Here is a 16,623-nt window from a genome sequence, read left to right on the forward strand (position 1 = left end):
TTCTGCTTGTGTTGCACTGCGGGCTCTGAAAGTGAGGCCGTTAACTGTGTTGCTGTTGTGAACTACCGCGGCCGTGTACCATCCCCCGTGGTGAGGGCCGGAGGCGTTCACGTAGTATATACCTGTTTTGTTGCCATAATATCGGGCTAGCGCTTCCGCTCGTGCCAGGCGCCGACCATTATGGTCTTCATGTGACATGTTTGCTGGAAGAGGCCGCACGTGGAGGGCACGTCTCCACAGTTCCGGGATGCGAAACCTGTCTTCCATTGGAGGGGTGTGTTGTATATGGAGTCGAGCAAGAAGGCGGCGACCCGACTCCGTTAGCGACAAACGCGTGTACTGGTTTGTAAGGTGCGCCTCCCGGAGCTCCCGGAAAGTATTCACCACCCCAAGGGCCATAAGCCGGCTGTTCGAAGTAGTGATGGGGAGGTCAAGGGCACGTTTAACAATTTTGCGAAGGATGACCTCAAGGGCATCCTCCTCTTGTTTCCGTAGGTTGAGATAAGGAGTCGAATAGAGAATTCGACTAGTTACGAAGGCGTTTGCCAGCCGCAAGGCATCCTTACTTCGTAACCCTCCGCGTTTGTTGGAAACCCGGCGGACCATGCGGCCCACCTGGTCCCCCACCTTACGGAGTTTGGCCAATGTAGTGTCTGGCCGCCTGTGTTTGTGGATGGCGTTCTGCGGACTCCCTGGCAGCGTTGCAAGACGCTGTCACGTTTCGCTCTAGGCGAAGTTTAGCATCTTAACACATTAGTGACACAAGCAGCAACACTGCGCTTGAGGCTTTCGCCTCACCGCACTTAGGTCAACAAAGTGCCCCCCCCCCCCCCTGAATTTTTCTCTCTCTGTCCTCTGGACTTATCTGTCTGACTGTTTCGACCAAGATGGAGAAGCGTGGTTTCTGCAGCGTTGGCATACTCGTTTCTTTGTTGTGCGCGACAGGAGGCCGGAGATGCCAGCTCCCCTCTTCTAGTGTTTATGGTTGTCAACTTGTCTTCCCCTTTTGAAGAAAAAGCTTCACTACGAGGGTTGAAGCCGAATGAATGAATGAATGAATGAAAAACTTTATTGTACAACAAGTGTTCTTTATCGAAGAGTAGGTGGAGCCCTCAGTCCAGGGCCCCAGCGGCCTTTGCAGTCTTGCAAGCCCTGTCGATCAGCTTGAGCTGCTCTTCAGGCTTCGAGCTGGACAGCGCAGCCTCCCACTGCTCCGGTGTTGGTGTGTTGTTTATCGGCACTGCCTGCATTTTCTGACAGGCCCATGTAATGTGGTAAAGCGTTGGGTGTTCACCGCATAGCGGGCATTTGTTGGCATATGTGGAAGGATAAATTTTGCTGAGTAAACTCAGATTGGGGTATGTATTAGTCTGCAGTTGTCTCCAGGCAACCGACTGCTCTCTACTAAGGTCTTTGCTTCGCGTGTGCCATGTGCCGCGACCAAGTGACACGGAAAGGAAACGACACCTGTCTCTCATGTCTCGGTGGACACCCGAGCCGCGCCGTAAGGGAAGGAAATTGAAATGAAAATTGAATTCAAGGAAACGACGATCGCTCATATCTCGGTAGACACCCGAAACTCACAGTAAGAGGAGGAAAATGAAAAGGAAATTAGTTTTAAGGAAAGGAAACGACGCCTGTCTCTTTCATATCTTGGTGGACACCCGAACCGCGCCGTAAGGGCCTTAAAGAAAATGAAATGAACATTGGTTTTAAGGAAAGGTGATGCCGGTGTGTCATATCTTGGTGTACACCCGAAAGGAATGGACACCACAGTGCATCTCTCTAAAGCACCCTTCTAAGACAGCACCGTATTCACTAGATGCGCCTTTTTAACCGCACCGATTTCGTCTCCTCCTCCGCCTCCGTACAGGCAGTGTGTGGACGGCCGAGAGAGAGACAGAAAACTTTATTTCAACAGGAATTCGGGGCACGCCCCAGGGTCCCCGCACGACCCCACTGCACTCAAGTGTTTATTTTCCTAAGGTCCATAACACTGGCAGCACGGCCGGTGGCGATGGTCTGCACGGCCGGGTCCTCCGAGCGCAGCAGGGTCTCCCAGTCCTCCCAGGTCTTGAGGTTCTCTAGGTCCCGCGGGGGAGGGTCCGCCGGGCAGAGGGAAATGATGTGAAGGGAAGAAGCGAAGGGTTCTGGGCATAGGGCGCAAGCAGGCGTGGGGAAGGAGGGATGATAGTGGGTTAGGGTAAGGGGCGAGGGGAGAGTGTGTGTCTGTAATCTGCGCCGAACACCTCCACCGTTACCGTGGTGCTTCCAGTGCATTGTGAGTGGTCTACGAAAGCCATGACGTGAAACCAAGCGTAACTGAAGCTTTTCGCTTGTATATCCAGGCTTAACCAGACCTAAGCCACTGCCTAATTTTTGACGTTGTTAGGTAGACCCTGGTTAAGGATCTATTATCGGGACCGGGGAAAACTAGTGAACACCCCACGCCAACCTCTTCTACCTCTTGCTTTGGGTCGCGGCTGTTGTTGTGTTGTTGGGACTGAGAGAAGGATGAAAAGGAAATTGCACGGGCCTGCCTCCTGGCTCAGACCAAGCCACCACCGCTGCCACGTGCAGATAGAGGAGAGTTAAAAGATCAGAGGAAAGAGAAAAGGGAAAGGGAAGACGCGCGTCGCAGCAACAACCGCGTCCGCCGGAGCGTTCTCTGCTCAAAAAACAGATAAGCGGCCGAAGCCGCGCTCGCCGAAGCCCAATTTGCTGTGTTATGTAAGCGCACTTTACTGCCTTTCTAAGTGCCTTTCGATGTATTTTCAAGTACCTTTGTTGTAGGCGACCTCTGCTGTGTACATAGTTGTTTGTAATGTAGGAACCAGATGTTTGTGCACTATAAACGTCTGGTTTGGTTTGGTTTTATGGGGTTTAACGTCCCAAAGCGACTAAGGCTATGAGAGACGCCGTAGTGGAGGGCTCCGGAAATTTCGACCACCTGGAGTCCTTTAACGTGCACTGACATCGCACAGTACACGGGCCTCGAATTTCTCCTCCAAAGAAATTCAGCCGCCGCGGCCGGGATCGAACCCACGGCGGCTGAATTTCTTTGGAGGAGAAATTCGAGGCCCGTGTACTGCGCGATGTCAGTGCACGTTAAAGAACCCCTGTTTGTGTAGTGTTTGTTCGAGTTGTCTGGCGCAACAAATGCACTTTTGTGAATTCTTGAGTTGTCTGAAACAAATAATATATTTGTGTATTATTTAGTCAGTTACTACTTGCGATGTCAGTGCATGTTAAAGAACCCCAGGTGGTCGAAATTTCCGGAGCCCTTCACTATGGCGTCTCTCATAGCCTTAGTCGCTTTGGGACGTTAAACCCCATAAACCAACCAACCAACCAACCACTACTTGAGAATATAGCAGGCAGACAGGAGAATGAGCTCTGGGCACGCGGGTCCCTCTGCAAGACCTTCTGCAGTGTTCGTATCCCTAATGTCGAAACGCAGCGGTGGCTTAGTCCTTACAAAAAAAAAAGCAAACACAAAACACATCACTGCGTCACCCTCATTGGAGGAGGAGGAGGTAAACTTTATTAAAGAAGAGGTCTTAGGCGCGGATTGGGGTGACGTTCCCCTCTCCGTGGTGGGCTCCTCTTCTAGGCCGGACGCCAGGTGGCCGACCGACGATGTCGTTCGGCAATCTCTTCGACCCGCTCTGTGGCTCGAAGTTGAACCTCCGCTTCCGAGCTGAGCAGCGCGGCCTCCCACTGAGATTGGGTAGAGAGCTGCAGACTGTGCGATGGCTTGTCTTGAGTACATGAGTATAGGATGTGCGGTGTGTCTGCCTTTTGGTGCCCACAGAGAGAACAGACGGGGCTGTACTGCTCCGGGAACCATATGGAGTACATGTAAGGATTGAAGAAAGTGTCTGTTTGGAGCTACCGCCAACTGACTTGTTGTGTTTTACTCAGATTTATGTAGTTCTGGGATGATTTGTCTTTCTTTCTTGAAGTGGGTAGTAATTTCTTTGTAGGTTGTCACTCGCTCCTTGGCCGACCTGAGCTCATGGTAGCGCACCTACCGGTTAACCGCGAATCCTCGGGCAAATTGGTGCGCCGTCTCGTTTCCAGGATGGTCCGAATGGGCGGGGACCCAGATCAATGTGATCTGGCAGGTATCGGAGAAATGCGTGAGCATGAGTTTTGAAACTTCGCGCCAAGATTCATTTTCAAATTTGGCGCCAGGCGTTGGCTCCGCCCACACTTCCGGTCACGTGGTACCAGACTTCCGACGCTTTCATACTTGGTGCCACTTTTGCTCCGGCGCCGCCCTCTTTTTCGACATTTTTGGCTCTAATTAAATAACTCGTTAACCCCACCAGACCGCCCGATTTCCCGTGAGAGATTTTAAGGCGAAAGCTTTTAATGGCTCATACTCCCGTCCGTCCGCCGGCGTTACATCCAGCCTATGGGTTGACTCATCGACAATGACGGGTGTCCACCGAGATATGTGCGACAGTTACTGCCTAATTTCTTTTCCTCAAATACAATTTTCATTTTCTTCATTACGACCCCTCTTTCTCTTTCTTATTTCACTCCCACTTCCTCCTTTCCTGTACGGTGGGTGGTGGTGGAAACTTTTATTGCCAATGATGTAAATCGTGGGGGCGAAGCCCCCTACACGGCACTTGGATGCCTCGTCAATGTGAGGAGGAGGCACCCTTACAACGCGAAGGATATCCCCTGGAACGCAATCCTTCTGTGAGCGCTGGAGATGATCCGGCGCTGGTCTTGAACGGACGAGCTGGTCAGAAGAGACTCCCAGTAAGACTCCGCCGCGGTTGGTGATGGGGGATGAGGGAAGGTGGGGCATGTGATGAGGGTGTGTAAGAAGTCTCCTGGTTTGCCGCAAAGTTTGCGTGATGACGAGAATTGGTCTGGGTATCGGGCATGCAGCAGTGTTGGGTATGGAGCAGTTCGGGTTTGTAGTTGTCGCCAATGTGCAGCCTGCGCTATCGTGTGGGATGGAGCTGGGGGTGCGTATTTCCTTCGTTTGTCTCGGTAGTACGAGAGAATATCACGGAAGGAGAGCAGGCGCTCCGAGGCTCGTAGAGGGGGCTCGACTCCTGCCCGGAATGTGAGACCTCGGGCTAGGGAATGAGCCTCCTAGTTGCCAGGGAGGCCAGCATGTGCTGGCGTCCACATGAGGGTTATGAGGCGCCGGGGCTGCCAGAAACGTAGTAAACGAGCAGCGGTGCTGGATATGTAGCCCTTGGCATAATTTAAAATTGCAGATTTGGAATCGGAGATAATTTTTGTGGCAGATGTAGAAATTAGAGCAAGCGCGATGGCTGCCTCTTCTGCCTCTGTGGTCGAATTGGTAATGATTGAGCTGGAGGTTAGAAGCTTTGCATTCTTGTCGGCTACCGCCAGGGCCATACGGGAGCCTGTCGTATATTCCGCTGCGTCCACGTAGACCACCTCATGGTCCTCGCTATACTGTTTGTGAAGGGCCCGAGCCCTTGCTACTCTGCGTTCCCTGTCTCGCTCAGGGTGTATGTTCTTGGGGATGGGGGTTACGTTGAGGTTAGAGCGGAGGGTAGCAGAAAGGGGGATCCCCTCGGTAGGCTCTGTAATTGGGGTCAGGCTCAACTGGGACAATAAAGTACGACCAGCCTCTGAGCTGGATAGACGGGGATAGTTGTGCCATAAAGGTATCTTCTTTTAGCTCCTCAAAGGTGTTGTGTACACCGAGTTTGAGGAGTCGGTGGTTGGATGTGCTGGGGGGAAGACGTAGAGCCGTTCTCGTGCAACTACGTAGGAGCGCATTCGGTCTCTCTCCTTCTGTTTGAGGGGTAGGTATGGAAGGGCATATGTTGTGCGGCTTATGATGTAAGCCTGGGTGAGGCGAGTCGTGTTTCGCTCGCGTAGGCCAGCCCTTCGGTTCGCTATGCGGCGAATCATGCAGTCGAGTGGTGTGTTGAGCGTGTGTTTGAAGTGTCTTTATGACTTCTCCGTGCGCACCATGGCAGTGGAGAACCAGTCCTAGCACGTGAATTTTGTGTACTAGTGCGATGGGATGGGTACCTGGGGCGAGGGAGATGGGTGCATTGACTGAATCGTGTCGCTTGGGCCGGTAGAGGAAAAGCTCCGATTTTGAAGGGGAGCAAGTCAGGCCACGCTCCCGTACATATGCGTCGATGGTGGTTAGTGCCAATTGTAGGTGTTCTTCTATTTCGGCATCACTGCCATGGTTTGCCCAGACAGTGATGTCGTCGGCGTAGAGGCTGAAATGGATGTCGGGAATTTGAGCTAGCCGTTGCGGTAGGTGAAGAAGTGCTATGTTGAATAAAATAGGGGAGAGGACGGCTCCCTGGGGCGTACCTCGTGCTCTCAGCGTGATCCCTGGCAGGCTGTGGTCGCCGAAGGTAAGCGTGGCTGTGCGGTGGCTGAGGAAGTCTCGGATGTAGTTGTACATCCTGGCGCCGACTGCGTCCATCGAGATGACAGAGAATTACTGCTTCATTCCCTTTCCTCAAAAGCGTTGCGTTCAAAGTGCAAGGCATCGCGCCGAAGGGGTGGTGGCGTTCCGTGGACTGCCTGGCAGCGCTACAACACGCTGTCGCGTTCCACTTCTAAATGCGAAGCTTAAGCGTCATTAATTAGCAGTTACTTAGTATTTAGTTATTAATCAGTACTCAGCCATTAATTATCAATGTGTAATTACTTGATAATTAGTACTTATGTGTGACGTCATCCGGTTGTGGCGTCACCAGTGCCACAAGGGCAGTCAGAGTGGTGCGGAAAACGCTTTCGCCTTTACGCACTTTAGATAGTCAATGTGCCCCCTGAATTTTCTTTGATGCTATATTCTACGGTACAAACTAAAAACGCTTGTGTTGGAATTGACGACTACATGGCCCTAAACTCTCAACAGAAAGGAGTAAAAAGGGAATAAGAAAGTAAAAGGGAATAAAAAGCAAAATCGAAGAAAAAGTGAGGCCGCTGCAGGACAGCTTGCTCTCTTTTTACTCTCATATAGCATATTTGTTTAGTGTTTAGCCCTTTTGGCCACCGACTATTCGCAAGTTTAAATGTGATTCGTTATCCGCCTCAGAGGGTTTTGGCCTGCGTTGTTATCCTAGGCACATCGCTACACTTAGCTTGCCGGCGCCTCTCTGCCAGTGCTGCACCCAAGTAGTTTAACCGGTTAGTAGAGCAAGCGTGTCGTGCTCGCTGACCGTGCGGCCCGACCAGCCCAACCAACCGACTGGTGCCGACCCATCGATCTCGTCATCGCTGCGGCGTCCAGCGAGCCACGTCAGTCGAGAGAGGGAGACTGTTGCGTGTAGCGAAGGGGGCTGCAAGGACACGCCGCAAAGGGAGCGGCTGTACGTCTGTCCGCACTTCTTTAGAATAAAGCCCACCTTCATGTATTGATGCGATGGCGTAGAAGACCCCGTTACCCAGAAAATCCGGCGCCGGTGTTGTCGGTGTTGTTAGCGAAAACTCTCGAGCATGTCTCTGTAAGGTGGTGCCCATAGAGCAACCTAGGAGGCACGTGGGTGACCTAGGTCACGTGACCTTGCTACGTCATAACAGCCTTCCCACTGGATCGATGGGAAAACTGCCCCCCATGGCAGGCGGCAGTTAATGATTGGTCGCTCGGGAAGAGCAATCTGGGCCCCACAAGGCCCACCGCTTGGAGCACCTGCCATCGCACCGGAGTGGAGCATCGCTTAACCGCTGTACCACTGCTCCAGGAGAGGTATGAGGACTCCCGGGCATCTATGAATGTAAAGCCGAGAATGACCTTCTGCATATATGCGAATTAACCCATTAAGCTATTGCGTCATAATCTTCAGGAGGATCTTAAGTGTCTCCTCTAGTTTTTGAGTTGAGTTCAGCTAAGTCTAGGAAATTAGAAGGAAGGCTGCGCCGCGAGCGATACGAATGAAAACAATAGGAGTGACATTAAGGCCCGAAAAGAATGTGATATAATGGATTTTACAGCGAATTCGGATTAATGACACTCCTGGAGATTAGATTAAATCAAGAAGGAAAAGATAGTTTCAGGCGATGGATATGAGGACATAAGGTATTCAGGGTTCCGTTAAATTGGCATAGAGGATCCCAAGGAAAGGTGGACTTATGTGGGAGCAGAATAGTTAGAACGGGAAAGGGGGTATTCATTAAAAAAAAAATAAAACATTTTAGGGCATAGGGTGGCTGCAACTACGGATAGGGCTAATTCGAGATCAGTGTTGGGTGGGGGGTTCTTCATCTTATGGTGGATGGAACTAGGTGTTTGATATTTTAATTATCATAATAAACCTATTATAAATGAAAATCTCCATGAACGTAATGAGGGAGCAGAATTTATTAGAAAATGTTCTGAGGCTAAAAAAGATGGAAGGCAAGAGGAATTGAAGAAGACTGAGGACGACGCATAATAACAGCATCGTATGGAGAGCAGCTAACATGAACCTGAGCAAGCTTCGGGCGGCAGCGGAAGACATAGGAGACAAGCACCTTTTGCTTCATGAAGTCGCGAAGACTCGGACGCAACTCATCAGCGGATCAACAACAAAATGAAAGGTTCCTCCCGTAAAGACCGTTATTTAAAATTTCACTGACTCTAATGAGCGCTCCACAGAGCCCTATTACGATCTCGGGCAATGTTTATACCGGTACGTTAGAGGTAAAAGAGGGGCTTTCTTTTGCGGGCCTCGCAGTAATGATTGATCGTTAGTAGCCCGCACAAGAAAGCTCGCAAAGACTCTAGAAAAGCAATGTTCACAAAGAGAGAAGATGAACTTCATTACAGTAAGCGCCTTCATTTCACAGCGTCTTCGGAATGGTGCCCAGACAAAATAGAAATCGAAGGTATAGTCAAGACGCAACTGCCAGAAAGAAAACTGTTAGCCAGATTCATTGTACATGAAAGAAGGAAAAACTAATCAAGGATGATGAACAAGGGGTGTTTCAGGTGATCAATAAAAGAAATGCGTTTGCGCAAGTAGAGGCCCAGACAAAATCTGTAACACAGTCAGCAATCCATCCGTCTGAACTCGGGCGCGAAGCGTACTTCCTTTGCTCTCTCATAATTGCTCCACTAAATGTCTGGTCTGTTCACGCTGTCATGTTTGACTTTGACTTAGCATAATGAGCGTAAAATCAGATTCACAAAAAATATCAAATATCTCCATTCCACGTATTCTTTTTATTTCGAGCTACAATATGACTGTGCAACTAGACGACCGAATGGAATGTCTGGTCATTGCGTTTTCAAGTGGGATGAACGACGTACGAATGGTTAATATATTCCAGGTGCGTATTGATATTGATGATTCCACAGCTCATAATTATCCAATTACCACCTGTTAAAGACGAGAAATCCTTTATGAGGCAGGAGCAGTGGGGGGCTCCGGAGTAATTTCACCGACCTATGATTCTTTAAAGAGTGAATAAAACTTAGCAAACCAATATTTTCTCATTTTGCCTTCGTTATATTCTTCTAGTCTAGCTGGGATTGAACCCGCGACCTCGTCCTAAGCAGCAGAACACCGCAATCCCTGAGCCGAAGCGGAGAGTGCCTATCAGGCAAGAACAATTTGATCACATGCATTTTAGCAGGCACCGGCGTTGCAGGTCCTTTGTGCAAAACGTTGGCAGATTTATTACTTTCATTCAACTTCTTTGGACACTTCTGAGAATTTATGTTATTTCTGTTGTTTACCCACCTCCTCGCCGCCTGTTTGGTACGCCGTGCCTTCATCTCACCTCACCTAACCACCTATACTAACAGGTAAAGGTCACTTGTTGGCTAACCTTTGCCGCAATCGACCGAAGTTACACAAGCTGGGCACGTTCGTGCAAGGTCCACCGCTCCGTATAGTCCATTCCTTTGATACTTGCACCCCTTCCTAGACACGTCGCAACAAACTCGCAAGGAGGGTGCTGAGGGATGGCTTCGTTCACGAGTACTACCTCATCAAAGCAGCTGTTCCTTATGACCACCGACCGATTTCAATTACGGTTTAATAATACCATGGTGCTTCGGAGTGGATGCATTTGTGGTTCTTACTCCTTCATTTCGTGCTTCCCTTTCTACAACTAAATTTGGAGGAGGAAGGAAATCATTTCCCTCCAGCAAAGTAAATGTCTCAAGGGACATTTATACTACGGACTTGAAAATAGTTATGAGGCCTATAAATGCTGCAGCACTAAGTCACGGTGACAACCGTATGTTGTTTTCTGACGAACCTGCCGCGATATCTGCGTCTCGGGTTCTGGTGTGGAATCAGGGACATGACCGACTTCCAAAATCACAGAGACACGCATTGCGCCATAAGTATGGCAGAGTGAGTGTAATAATACCCTGTTCATAAGAAACTGTTAGGTGTAACGGTAAGAGACAGGAAGAGAACAGAGTGAGTCAGGGAACAAATGTGGAGTTGATCGCGTCCTAGCCTAAATCAAGTGGAAATGGGCTTGGGCAGGGCATGCGATCCGAAGACAAGATTGTGGTTATGAGTAAGGGAATGAATTACAAGAGAAGGCAAGCGTAGCAGAAAGTTAGGTGGGCGAAAGCGACTAAAAATTTTTCTGGGATTAGATTGCCGCGGCATACACAGGACAGGGTTAACTGTAGAGATACAGGCGAGGCCTTTGTCCAACAGTGGTGGGCATACTTAGGCCGATGATGATGATTACAATTGTGATTATGATGATGATGATGATGGCCACAGGCACTCCATATCATCCTCACAACGAGGGACGCAAGTCTATCTCCGTCTACTCTTCTTCAGTGTCAGCATCTACAACGTTTATGTTAGGACCGCTCAGGAAGAGTCCTTGCCCATATCCTTGCTATGAAGAGGACCCGGCAACGCTATCCCAGCAAATTACCTTACCACCCCACCTAACCCTTTGCAGCCACCGGTTATATTCGTTTTAGTTTTTTAAGCAGTCACTTGCAATAATAGGTACTTCTAGCATAGGGCGTACCGCTACCGCTTACCGCTTACCGCGTACCGCGAGTCAACACAGCGCATACGCAGATCACCCTGCCGATTCTAGATGGCGCCACGTTCCCGTCAATATCGTGCTAGCCTGCCACGTCGAAACCAATGAGTGCATGCGCAGTGCAGGGCACGGTGGGCAATAAGCGGTAGCGGTACGCGCTAGGTTAAAAGTATCTTATTAGTGGTCTTAGCTGGGCGTTGAGAAGTAGTGGCTTCATGGCTGAAAGGCAGCGTGTAGAAACAAGAAGCAAAGGTAAAAGATACCGATGACCTCGGGCAAAAAAGAAGTCAAGTCGGTCATATACATGAAAATAAGCGAAGAAAATGACCAAGAGGCCCGAGAAGATTAAAAGACGCTCGTTGGGCAACTCAGACAGGCGCCACAGTCGCCAGAACAGAGCTTCTGCGGGGACAAAGAGAAAACAGGATCGTCTTCGCAAGCACTGGGTGAGAGCCTAGAAGTGGAGACCACCTTGTACAGTGGCGCCTCTAGCGTGTAGTGCAGCCAAGCCCTCACGACGCCCTTGGACACTCGGCTGCTAGGAAGACTAACCGGTGGACGAGGCTTCACTTGAAAGTGACGTTGACCACTTGGTCGCCGTTCGCGGCGACGGTAGGAAAGACAAACGCAGCGAAACGAGTGGATGGAGGTCTGTTTACTGAAAACGCTCGGTGTGTATGCATCACAACAAAACACTTCACACCACGCATGCATTTCTGCAATGCCGTATAGCTTAGCGCGGAGTCGACCGCAATTTCTTCCAAATTATATGTCAGAGCTAAGCACGTTTCCTCCAACTGATCTCCTCTAGGGTACTGGTAACTTTTATTTGTTCTCTAAGGCACGCCGCTTCTTGACACTCCCCATTTCTTGTCTCCTTCCATTACTCGCTTGGCGGAGGTTAGAAAGAATCAAAACTAAATGAGATTGAAGCTTGAAATGGCTTTATTACCGAGTTCACATTCATTCAGATTAAATGTTCTCACTTCCAGGACCTTTCTTACAGCCACTGCAAACACAGCTGATGGTTATAAACAGCAAAGGGAGGGGAATCATCAAGACGGAGTGTCTGTCCGAACGGAAGATCCGCGCAAAAACTTCAGAACAACCATACACTGGCGCGACAGTAAGAGATCGAAGCAATATCGCTAATTGCCTCATCAGCTTGAAGGGCCGAGAGTGTTGTTTGAACCCCGCCGATCACTCCCGTCGGCTTTGCTTGCGACAACCGGGTGCCGTCGTCCACGTTTATGGCTCTGGAAGAAAAAACGCGTCGGCAAAATGTAGGAGAGAAGCGGACCGAAATTTTCTGGCGTCTACTGTTTGTTCTTGGTGTAATCTTACGGCTGGCTCGGTTTCTCATTTGTTCATCAGTTGGCTATGAATTCGCTCCAAGGCTGAATAAGCTTATTTTAGGCAAGTGTAAATTAATTAGCAAGCGCTGTCGCATGACCGCCGCATAATTCCGAACTGTCAGTAATGCGTGGCAATGCTAAGGAAAGAGAAAAAACATTTTTTTCTCTCTAAGGAGCGCACCGTCGCTGTGAATATAAAATTTCACCGCTTCCTTGAGAGAAAACTTCCTTTGATGAGACTCATTGATACATCAAGACCGTCTCAGGGAACGCGCCCCGAGAATTAGAACAGTCGCACACATGCAGGGTGTTTCACCTTAAAATATACACAATTTTTAAAAATAGCCTTTTAGAGTTAGAAGAGCAATTTTTTCGGCCCACCATTGTCAGCGGTGCAGTGCATCTGAAAACAGCCCAGAAGTGCTAACCAGCAGGATGGTTTTCTAATATTGAATAAATTAACTTTTTAACTATTGCTATTGGGCTCGTTAATTGTTGAGAGCCGTGTAGCCCACCGTAAGCAATATCCATACCAGTTTTTACAATTTAGAAAACGCGGTTACCCTCGGCCCTGTGACCCAACAACTATTGGCTATTTAGACCAGTTACGTGCACTGGAGAGGTTGCTTTGCCTGCAAGCTTCTAGAAAGCGCATGTATTTGGCCCGATGTAGCAAAAATTTTGGAGGCCATGGAGGCTGATGTACTACACCAATGGCAATTCTATGGGGAAAAAAGCGCTCTTATAACTGAAAAAGTCTAATTTTAAAAATTGTGTAATGTCTTAGGTGAAACACCCTGCATAGCCGCACTTACAAGATTGATCGTAGAAAAAAGCTACGCCATCTAGCAAGAAGGACAAAACAAAACAATGCCTCCTTGTTCAAACTTTCCCGTAGTGTTTTCCTGCGATGGTTGTTGTATGAATGGCAAAACAAATAGCCTTAGAGCAAGTTTTGTAAATAACCAAACGTGTCAACGCATTCCGCTTTTCTGTCGTTATTTCGTACGGCAGAAATTTTGAACACATTCTAAATCCGCACAAGAACACAAGAACACAAGAACATCCTCCCTAACATGTACGTTTACAGCCTCATCTACACGGCCACTATTATTTTCCCTTCCATACCAAGCTGCGCTGTCATCAGCTTAGTCTGAAGCCCTTATGGCTAGACTCGTTTACAGCTTCGTACGTTAGTGCTGGCAAAATAGATGTATTATATTTTCCTTCAGAGGCTTATCTGTGTGTTGCTATGCACAACTTGACAGTGCCTGAAACATGGCCGCCCATTTATTCCCATATATTGTGTTCTGATAATTTCTTTGTCACGGTTTTGGTCTGCCCTCGCTACTTGACCCATATATAGAGATAGTCTGCCTAACTAGTACCGGTACCTCGTTTGCCCTACGATTAAGTGTTGCATCCTTTTCACGTAAGCGTAAGAAAAAGTGGCATAACTACAAAGAGATAAAGGTCGCCGCTCAACAAAACCCTTTGGATTCAATCTGCAACTTTGTTTAAAGACTAACAGGAATTCGATGAACGAAGTGCCCAGAAAGTCTTTTCGCATGAATACCGCTGGTAAAGTAAGGGAATGCAAAGGAATTTAAACTGACAGCCATTAATGTTTCCTTCTCGAATAGAAAATACGACTAAAGTAATATCCAGCACAGATACACTTTCCTTGAAATTTACGTTCAGCAAGATGCCAACAATTGCCGTGTAAATACGAAGCGCAATGCCATGAATTCAGCGCCTTTGCCTAGCGCTGCAATGCACACAACTCCCTCATGTTTCCCATCCAATTCCGCATGTTTGCCGCAACCCTTACTGTCGCCTCCGAGTCGCGAGAATGTGCGGCACGAAGCAGTGCTTTGTTCGAAGATTCATGTCTCTCTTACAGAGAGAGCAGAGAAGAAAAAAATAAAAATAAACAAAATGCGAACTATGCAAGTATAAAACGGGCGTCGCCCTGTTTACCACCGAGCGATCGTCCCCGCGTGACTATCTAGGAAAGTACGGGTACGCTCCGTGCACATGTTCTTGCCGCGGAACAAACGCTAACGAACCCTCGGGAATACTAACTGCGCCACTGCTGGCTGCGCTGTAGTGAATAATTAATGGTGGTTTACGTGCCGGCGCACCACTGTTGACTATGAAGCGAACACTAGTGAAGAGCTACGGTTTGATTTAGGCCGACTGGAGTTCTTTAACGTACACCGAAATCTCGGTTGCCTAGGGGTCTTTGCGTTTCGACTACATCTAAATGTAGCTTACATTGCCGAGAATCGAACCCGCGACCTCGGGCATACCAGCTGAACTGCGTGTCACTAGGTTGCTGCAGCAGGCACTTAACTGGTTAGCGCTAAATATTAATCATCCTTATCCTCCTTCTATCTACGGCCAGCGCAGGACAAAGGCCTCTACCTTATTTCTCCAGTTAAACCTGTCTTATCCCTGCAAACTTCCTAATCTCATCCTTCCACCTGGCTTTCTGCCGTCATGTGCTACGCTTTCCTTCTCTTGGAATCCACTCCGTTACCCTTAACGACCATGGGCTATCTCGCCTTCGCATTACATGTCCTACCCATGCCCATTACTTTTTATTTCGACTAGGATATCGGTAGACATTCAAGACTCAAGTGCAGTAAAGTTACCAGCATCCACAAAGATTCCATTTCAAGCCGGGCACATTTGCAGCTCGGTCGCTGTCTTGGTAGCTCGAAGGCGTTATCCTTGATAATTCCAGCAGTTACTAAATTTGGTACTTGTATGGGGCCGTTAATTTTAGCATTGCGGGCTCCTAGAGTAACGTAGAGACGTCGGGCGCAAGCAGTGGATGAGTCATGCAAAAAGGCAGGCGTTTAAGAAGAGAACTCTGACCTGTTAACTGTCCAATTATAAACATAGTACGAGGGGGTACCCAAAAGAAACCGGACTTATTTTTGTTTGAACTTATTTGTTCACATTCTCAGCACAGACCTTCAATATCCTTCAAAGTACTCTCCACTTACAATGATACGTTTGTCGAATCTTTCATTCCATTTTTCAAAACATTGTTTAAATTCATCTTTTGTGATGCTTGACAGTCCCTCCGTCGTTTTCTTCTTCACCTCAGCAACATTAGCGAAACGCTTTCCATTCACCTGTCTTTTCATTCTACGAAGCAAAGAAAGTAGCACGTAGCAAGGTCGGGTGAGTATGAGGGTTGAGGAACAGAGGTCATGCCATTTTTGGTCCGAATTTGTCGTCGAGACAGGGCTGTGTGAGCAGAGGCATTGCCGTGGTGGAAAAACCAGTCACCCGTCTGCCACAAATCAGGCCGCTGCCACCGAACACTGTTGCCCAACCTTTCCAAAACAACCAAGCAGAAAGCCTGGTTAACTGTCTGACCCTGCGGAAAAAATTCTGAATGGACGACTCCTCTCACGTCGAAAAAACAAATCAGCATTGTTTTGAGGTTTGATTTCACCTGACGAGCTTTCTTGAGGCGAGGTGAATTTGAAGTTTTCCATTGGCATGACTGTTGCTTTGACTCAGGATTTAATTCTGGAACACTTGAGTTGTCCCCATAGCATCGTCCTTGAACGTCTTTCTGAATATTTCAAGAGTTTCCGTTCTACTTTTTTCGAGAAAAAATCAGAATTTCACCGGCGCACGCTGTTCACGAAAATCAACCATTGCAAAAACGACACTCACACAAAACAGTCGTCACTCTAAATCTCTGCCTAAACTAGTCTGACCTCCTTCAGCGACGGCACTCGGCTTACTGACTCTGAAATGTTCGTTCTATGCACTCCTAGCGGCAAAACGCGGTACCACAGAAGCTGTGCCGATTGAAAAAATTATTCCGGTTTCTTTTGGGTACCCCCTCGTATATGTCTGTAGTGCTCTAGTTCTGATTATAAGGATAAGGATGAAGGCGATGGTTGTAATTGTTTGTATAAGTCTTACGGCGAAACCAATCCTCACTTACTAACAAAAAACACTTTTTTCGCAAGGAATGGAATCAGGTACGGTAGTCGTTTAGAGCGCCTTTAAAGTGTAATACATTAACTAACTTAGTTACCTGATCTCATCTGCAAAAGTAATAAATAAAAATGTTCGTGTATGCAACTTTTTACTACCGTAGCTACTACGCGCTGCTAACAGTCGAGCCTAAAAAACGACGTTGTACTCAGTCGCTTCTCTAAATACAGGAAGCACTAACTAAAAAAACTAACAATATGGAAGCCTATTAGAGCACCTACACTACCGCGAACGCTACGCTCTTCAAAAGCCTGATCTT

The sequence above is a fragment of the Amblyomma mixtum genome, chromosome 7, assembly GCF_055824585.1.
Source record: "Amblyomma mixtum isolate Tamu chromosome 7, ASM5582458v1, whole genome shotgun sequence".
Lineage (NCBI taxonomy): Eukaryota > Metazoa > Arthropoda > Arachnida > Ixodida > Ixodidae > Amblyomma > Amblyomma mixtum.